This window comes from Phyllobates terribilis, unplaced genomic scaffold (assembly GCF_046119375.1).
Source record: "Phyllobates terribilis strain yellow unplaced genomic scaffold, ASM4611937v1 Scaffold_7__3_contigs__length_470593459, whole genome shotgun sequence".
In the NCBI taxonomy this organism is placed as follows: Eukaryota; Metazoa; Chordata; class Amphibia; order Anura; family Dendrobatidae; genus Phyllobates; species Phyllobates terribilis.
In genome coordinates this window covers 155,793,388-155,801,666 of record NW_027362767.1, presented here as the reverse complement: position 1 = coordinate 155,801,666, position 8,279 = coordinate 155,793,388, and the positions used below count along the sequence as shown (strand labels likewise).

The 8,279-nt window shown below is 51.0% G+C and overlaps 1 pseudogene; it reads left to right on the top strand.

Annotated features, from left to right (window-relative positions):
• Window positions 1-2,295: 2,295 nt before the first annotated feature.
• LOC141155406 (uncharacterized) lies at window positions 2,296-6,774 on the top strand (annotated as a pseudogene).
• Window positions 6,775-8,279: the final 1,505 nt, after the last annotated feature.

Below are 8,279 nucleotides of genomic sequence, written 5' to 3'. Positions count from 1 at the left end.
AGGGTTTAGCACAACACACGGTTCAGCTTATACAAACACAAGCTCCTCTCCCTGGAGCTTCCCTCTCCAGATACACTAAACAACCCATGATTCCAAAGAGTGGCTTTTTATATACCAGACCACACCCCGGGTGGAGATATGGTGAAAAGCCTCCCACTCGCTCTACAACTGTTTACATAAAACCTAGCTCATTGAAAATGGCTGATTAACCCCTGTCGGCACATAGTGTGCTGGAGAAAAACATCTAGGTTTCACATCACTGAAACTAATAGCGTCAGTGAAACATATCTCCCCTGCAGTATTTTGCCAGTGACTTTGTCACATATCCCCCCCCTCTGCCCAAAGCACCTTCAGTTACCAAATAGGGAAGTCTGGACAGGCCATCTGCATTACCATGTAGCTTCCCTGGCCTGTGCTCCACATGAAAACGAAAGCCCTGGAGGGCTAGAAACCACCTAGTCACCCGAGCATTCTTCCCCTTTCCCTCATCGAACTCAGCGGTGTATGATCTGACACTAGCCTGAATTTTCGGTTCAATAGGTAGTACCTCAGGGTGTCAATTGCCCACTTGATGGCCAGGCACTCCTTTTTCACAATGTTATAGTTTTTCTCACAGTTAGAGAGCTTTCTACTCAAGTACAGGATGGGATGTTTCTCCCCATTCACTTCTTGGGACATCAAGAAAGGCCGTACTCAGCCCCTGGCTTCAGAGGGAGGCCGGCATGACAGGGTTAATGCGGGATAAAAGGGGGGGGGGCTTATTGAAGTGGGGTGTGAATAGGGTTCGGGCAAGGTACTTATGTTGGATTTGGTTGGTGAGGATTGTAGGGGAGGGTATTTTAAGGGGCAGGGGCACTTGTAGGGGAGGAGTGGGGTATATAAGGGATGACCATTTGGGATTTGGCAGCCATTTTAGGTTGCCATCATCCCATACATATCATCTGTGCCAGGATGGAGGCCATTGATGTCATGCTGCAGCAGCTGCTGGTCGCTGCTGGTCTGAATGGGGCGAATTTGTTGCAGGCATCGGTCCAAAGCCTGCTTGGGGGTACTGGAGCTAGTAATGCTTCACCAGCTCCTGAGCCACGTCGGCCGCGGAGGACTAGGCCTCCGGTGCGCCTTAGTCCCGAGGAAACCCCCAGGGTCCGGCGGCGAGTTAGGAGCCCCTCTAGGGAACCTCCGGTCAGGAGTAGGGCCCGCACTGCTGCGGCCCGTACTTCCCTCTCCGGGAGGAATCCACCTTCACGCCGGGACCTGCATCAGGAGGAGGTGTCGGCCTCCTCCTCTACAGCACGGAGTGGCAAAACAGCTGGACCTGGTGCGGCAGACCCCAGGCCGTAGCGGGGGCCTGCTCGGCGCAGCGAGGTGAGGAGGGCGCGAGGACGGGGGCCTAACCTGGGGGCCCCTCAGCGCGGGAGCGGCGCCGATCGCACGGCCGGCTCCGCCCATCCTCCTGCGGTCCGGGCTGCAGGGAGAGTGGAATCAGCAGCGGGTGGTCAGGATCCGGCCGGCTCCACCGACAATGCAGGCTCCGCCCACAGCGCGGCCGCGGCGACTGTCAATCTGGCTCTTAGTTGCCGGCAGCAGGCGGCTGGCTCTGCGGATGGGGGGGTAGGCAGCAGCACACATGAAGACGTGGGATCGACACACGGGCAGCACAGTGCTGGCCCAGCCCCCTTATCAGATATATCAGCAGTGCATGACATTAGCCAGGCTGGCTGCAGTCATTGGTCGGCTCACTCCCCACAAGATGTGGGGTCGGGATCAGGGCGCTTAATGGGGCAGCAGGCTGCTGGCCCTTCAGGTCTCCCTTTTACAACATATGGTGGTCAGCAAGGATCGGATGGAGGTCGTCAGCAACAGGATTCAGGATCAGCGTCTGCTGGGTTAACAGCACCTAGGCAGCCAGGTGAGTCGTCGCTAATTTTTCCTTTCAGGCCCCCGTTACCTTCTTTGGCGTTTAACGGTCAGGACATTTCTGGGGAGGTTAGCGGGGGTATTGGTATGCTGATGGAGGCTTTAAGGGATTTAGCTTCACTATTGGGGATGGGGACGAATACGCCACAAGGCATAGCGTCGCCTACTCCTGCGTGGCTGGGTAATTTTCAATCGGCCCAGTCGGGACATAGCGGGATGGGTTGGAATAACGCTGAGTTTTTGAGGGGTTCTAATACAGCGGGCGCAGGGGGAGGAAATCCATCAATGTGTGAAGCTAGCTCGGGGGTACCAGGATCAACACAGGCTGTGGGGGGCGAAGGCGAGAAGGACAAAGATGACAATGTAAGGCTAGACGATATGGAAAGAGGGGAAGTATATGTTTGTTTTGAAGGGCCTTTGGGGGCACATTTGAAGACCGAGGTGAGGAAAAAAATATGGAAAGGAGAATATGTAGAAATATCCTCTTTACTCCCATTGGAACGTTTTAACCTAGACAGGGTTATAAAGGATGATTCCAAAAAAGAGGATGAAGAGAAACAAAGGTACCGGCTGATACCACGGACCTTTACGAACTGGTTACAGGCCGTTGCAATACTAGCCAGTGTGATAGGCGAGAAAGCTCCAGAAAATTGTTCGGGGCTTTTTTGTTACATGGATGCAATTGGGGAGGCATATAGGGTGTATGGGGGACAGGGGTGGTTATGACTCGCCCCCTGGGCCGTTGGGGCACGCGGATCCGGGCGATAGGGGAACGATGGGGGTAGTAGTGGCGGCCCGGTCCCGCGGCTCAGGGTGGTCAGGCCAATGGTAGTCTGCTACGTGCTTCAGATAATGTCCGACTACGCCACCCGTGGATTGCGGTTATTAGGAACCGCCGCTGCAAGGCAGTCCGCTGGGGCTGATGATGGGTGCAGCTGAGGTGATGTGACTCCCCACGGGAAGAGTGCAGCCCCAGGGCAGTGTAGTGGATGTTGGGAGTGATGGTAGTGCGAGTCCCGGTGCTGATAGTGCTGGAGGCGCGAAGGAGCACACAGACAACAAGTTACAGTCCAGGGTCTTTACTCACAGTTCGTTTGTTCCAGGTCACTTCGGCCAGCAGTGACCGCCCGAGCCGTGCTGCGTCCACCAGGTGAGGGGCTCGGTCAACTCCCAGGCAGTTCAGGAGCATGGCACAGGACCCCCTTTTATCCTTTCTCTGGCCTGCCTCACCAGTGACCCACTTTTGTCCAGCTGCCGCGGACCTGTGCGGTTAAACGTGGGCCCCGTCCTCCGCTGTCCTATATGGTGCCTTCCCAGCAGGTTTGATGAGGTGTCGCACCAATATATGATCACGACGACCGGTCTTTGGCTGAGGGTTGTTTCTCCTCCACCAACTTGGGATCCGGTACCCTTAATCTGCCTGACCCTTCACCCTGGATTCTCGTGGGTTCTTAGGGTCCCTTCCACCTTCTTGTTCCTGAGCCCTTCTGTTTCTCTGTCTCTCCTTCTTTGCAGTTCCTTTCTGTTTCTGTTCCTTTCTCTTAGAGCTGAGATGAGCCAGAATCTCAGCTCCCCTTCACCTCCTCCTCGGCCTCTTCTCCAGGCCCACTTCTCCTTCTCCTCTCAGGCCCTGGCCTCTTCCCTAGGCCTGCCTCTGGAGCAGCACTCAGCCTGAGCTGCTGCTCCCTGTCTTCTCCTCTCCACAGAACGAACCTAGATCTAAGATGGTGCCCACCTTTTATACCTCCCTCCGACCATGAGCCCAGGTGACCAGCAACCAGTGGGCTCCTATCTACTCTCAGGAACCGCCCCCTATCTGCCCCTACAGCACTGGGTGTTCCACCCCCCCTCCCCACTCCAGTCAGGGACATGGTCGGTCGTGCCTGCACTTCTGTCTAGTGGGAGCACCGTTGAGCTGTCCCTCGGAAATGGGGTGTGTGTGCTGCATGCAGCTAACTGAGCCCTGGTCCACACTCCATCCTTACCTGGGAGTGGAATATCACACCTCCGGTCTGAGGTGCAATACCCCTGTAGCGGCCGAACCCTCGGGGCGCTACAGTTACATTATGACGAACAATTTAGTCAGAGGAAAGCGGTACGATCTAGTATCCGTTGGGATCATAAGGATATTGCCTTATGGCTGAGGGTAACAGCGCCGAGCAGGAGTGGGCAAACTAACCAGTCCTTTCCTGGGAACAGCAGCGATCTCGACCAGACGGGACACTCGGCAGCTGTGCAAAAAGGGTTATGTTTCCTCTTCAATGAAGGATCTTGTAAATTCGGAAATAAATGTAAATTTAAACACGACTGCTCCTCATGCGGTGGCAGCCATAGCGCATCCAAATGTTTTAGAGGGGGAAAGTTCAGAAGCAACGAGGGTAGTGAAAAGAGGGGTGACACCGGTGCGTCTGGCAGAGATGTAGCTATTCCTAAGTAGATACCCGGACAGGGCGGCGGCCTCAGTAATAGAAGAGGGTTTTGGAGTTGGTTTTAGGATACCGTTTATTGATAGCGAAGTTCAATTTAATGCAAAAAAAATTAAAATCTGCGTTACAGTTTCCTGAGGCGGTTGCGGAAAAATTAGCAAAGGAGGTAGCTTTAGGGAGAATGGCTAGCCCTTTAGTTTCAAAGCCCATAAAGAACTTGCTGGTGTCTCCGCTGGGTATTGTCCAAAAAAAGTAACCGGGTAAATACAGGCTAATTCATCACCTCTCCTTTCCAAAGGGAACATCGGTGAATGATGGTATTGATCCAGACTTGTGTTCGGTGAGTTACACTTCCTTTGATATGGCGGTTAGTTGGGTCCGGTTTTTTGGTAAAGGGGCATTATTGGCAAAGACTGACATAGAGGCGGCTTTTAGATTGTTACCAGTACACCCGGAAAGCGTGCATCTATTGGGTTGCTCTTGGAACGGCAGCATTTTTGTAGACCGGTGTCTCCAAATGGGTTGCTCGCTGTCCTATGTGTACTTTGAAACTTTTAGCACCTTTCTTGAATGGGTTGTTAGGGATGTTTCCGGTCTAAATTCCTGCATCCATTATTTGGATGATTTTTTGTATGTTGGTCCTGCTAATTCTCCTGTCTGTTCTATGTTGTTGCATACAATGGAGAGTGTGGCTAAGAAATTTGGTGTGCCTTTGGCAGTTGAGAAGACCATGGGTCCGGTGACGTCTTTGAGTTTTCTCGAGATTTTAATTGATACATTTAAAATGGAGTGTAGGCTACCCGTTGATAAGGTAGTTGATTTGTTGGGAGAGGTATCGAGAGTTAGAAAGCTACATAAAGTTACATTGCGTGAATTACAGTCTCTTCTCAGAAAATTGAATTTTGTGTGCCATATTATTCCAATGGGCAGGGCATTTTGTAGGCGTTTGTCATTAGCGACGGCAGGAGCGAAATCGCCTCATCACTTCATTAGGTTGCGGAAGGAGTTGCGTGACGATTTGGAAGTTTGGGCTCAGTTTTTGGAGACTTATAACGGCAAGTCGGTTTGGATTGCTCCGGTGGTGAATGCCTGCGAATTGGGATTGTTCATCGAGGTGTCGGGACTGCGTGGTTTCGCTATCTTTTTCCGAGGTAGTTGGATTGAGGAGAAATGGCCAGCGATATGGCGTGATCAGAACTTGTTGGGTAATCATACATTGATCAACCTTTTTCCCATCATGGTCTCTTTGGCTCTATGGGGAGAGTATTTTCAGAACAAAAAAATCTGTTTTTCTTACGAGAACCAAGGGGTAGTTTCTGCTATCAATTCTCTGTCAGCTGCATCGCCATTGGTGGTGAAAATATTGCAAAGGCTGGTGCTGATTAGTTTATTGTTGAACATTTGGATAGTGGCGGAGCTTAAATTGGCCCTTTTAAATCCGATCGTCAATGCTATTTCTCATTCGCAGTGGGATCAGTTCCAGTTGCTGGCACCTCAGGCGTCATCGACAGGTTTGGTATGCCCTCTAGAACTACGGAATCTTCCCTTCGATCTGTAAGGAATCTGATCGGTCAATCCTTATCTACGAGGACCTGGTCTTCATATGAGGTCGCTTGGCAGCTGTGGGAGGAATGGAAATTTGCTATGGGAAACCCTTTAGAAAGCGACAGCCTATTATTATTATTGGTTGGTCATTGCTGGGAGGAAGGTTGGTCGGTGCCAAAAATAAATAATTTCATGGCAGGTTTGGCCTTTGGCTTTAGAATAAGGGGTCTTCCGGACGTAACAAAAGAGATATTGGTTCGCCAAGCGCTAAAAGGTTGGCGGAAGGGTTGGAAGGTGAGAGATTGTAGGCGGCCCATATCATATGGACTATTGTTAACATTGGGGTTGCTTCTCACGTCGGTATGTAAGTCAGCCGTGGGAGATCAGACTATTCCGGTTAGCTTTTTCTCTGTCCTTTTTCGGGGCCTTTCGTTTGGGTAAGTTGGTTAGCCAATCAAGATTCGTCAGTGGGGGTCTTTCAAAAGAGGATGTGAATTTATATTTGGATAGAATAGAGGTATTTCTTCGTTGTTCAAAGACGGATCAATTTAATAAGGGGTGTAAAGTGGTGTTGTTCGCAGTGGCTGGATCTGACATGTGTCCAGTACTCTGTGTAAGAGAATTTGGTTTGGGTTCAGGGGGGCACAAATCACCGTTGTTGGTTCACGAGGATGGCTCTTTTCTATCTCGCTACCAGTTTTTAGCGGTGCTAAAAAAGTGTCTTGAGGCTGGCAGTATCCCACCAAAAGAGTTTAGCGGTCACTATTTCAGGATTGGGGCAGCCACCGAGGCAGCCAGGAGGGGGCTGGGTAACAAGTTAGTCAAGAATATCCGACGGTGGGAATCCATACGGTTTAGGTCTTATATACGCCCGGCTTGGTTGTAGTCAGGAGAATGTTCCGAGTTCTTGTTTGATGTTACCGTTTTCTTAGATTTGTATTTTGTTTGACTTCACAGATGAAAGTCCCCGGCTCGTATGGATTATGGGCCATTCTTTTGTCTTCTGGGCTGCATTACGGGCAGCGGTGAGGCCTGCCGGCCGTCAGTTAGGATTCTTGAAGGATGAAGCCATTCTACGGTAGATTGGGAAACTGGGAATGGTGTGGAGGCAACTCCTGGCTGAATTCCATCACTTTGTGAGGCTTGATCGGGTCCCTAATTTGCTGGTGCTACATTTGGGGGGCAATGACCTGGGTAAGAGGTCTTGTAGGGGACTCATAAAGGACATCAAATTTGATATATTGAGATTGTGGGCAATGTTTTGGTTATTTGGTCTGATATTGCTCCATGACAAGTCTGGCGAGGAGCCCGATCAATTGAGGGAATCAATAGAGCCCGGATGAAAGTAAATAGGGCGGTGACGCTTTTCATGGTACGAAACGGGTACTATTTATCCCTTGACTCGCAGATACCTGCTGTCAAGAAAGGCCGTACTCAGCCCCTGGCTTCAGAGGGAGGCCGGCATGACAGGGTTAATGCGGGATAAAAGGGAGGGGGCTTATTGAAGTGGGGTGTGAATAGGGTTCGGGCAAGGTACTTATGTTGGATTTGGTTGGTGAGGATTGTAGGGGAGGGTATTGTAAGGGGCAGGGGCACTTGTAGGGGAGGAGTGGGGTAAATAAGGGAAGACCATTTGGGGCTTGGCAGCCATTTTAGGTTGCCATCATCCCACACATATCATCTCCCACCCACCCTTTGAATCTTCTGCTGAACAATTTGAGGTAATTCTGAGAACTGTGCTTATTATATTATGTTAATATGCTTTGTCATGGCAGCTGGCATGGGGGGGTCCTCGAAGTTGGTGATCATGGTTAATGGTGGATCAGTGGGGGGGGGCCTCGGGTAGTTCTGGACCCCCCCTACATGGTATTCAGTGGTCGCAGGTGGTTGATCCCATGGGAATGGATCGGAGTGCCCGTGGTTTGGGGAATGTTTCTGTGGCGCCCCTGAGGGTTCAGTCGCCACAGAGGTACTGCACCTCACCCAGAGGTGTGGTGTCTACTTCTCTCAGGTAAGGAGGGAGTGCCGACGGAACCCCAACACCCGCATTCAACACTACACTACTCCAGGCCGGCTGGAAGGGCAAGATGCACTGTGTTCCTGCTGAGCCCTGTCCCTGGCTGGAGTGGGGGGGAACCAAAAGTAGGGGGAACCAGTAGTGGGTGTGGGTGGAGGATGTAGAGTAGGGGAGCACCACTGTAGGAGGTACAGTTATATGAAAAAGTTTGGGCACCCCTATTAATCTTAAGCTTATTGTTTTATAAAAATTGGTGTTTTTGCAACAGCTATTTCAGTTTGATATATGTAATAACTGTTGGACACAGTAATGTTTCTGCCTTGAAATGAGGTTTATTGTACTAACAGAAAATGTGCAATCTGCATTCAAACAAA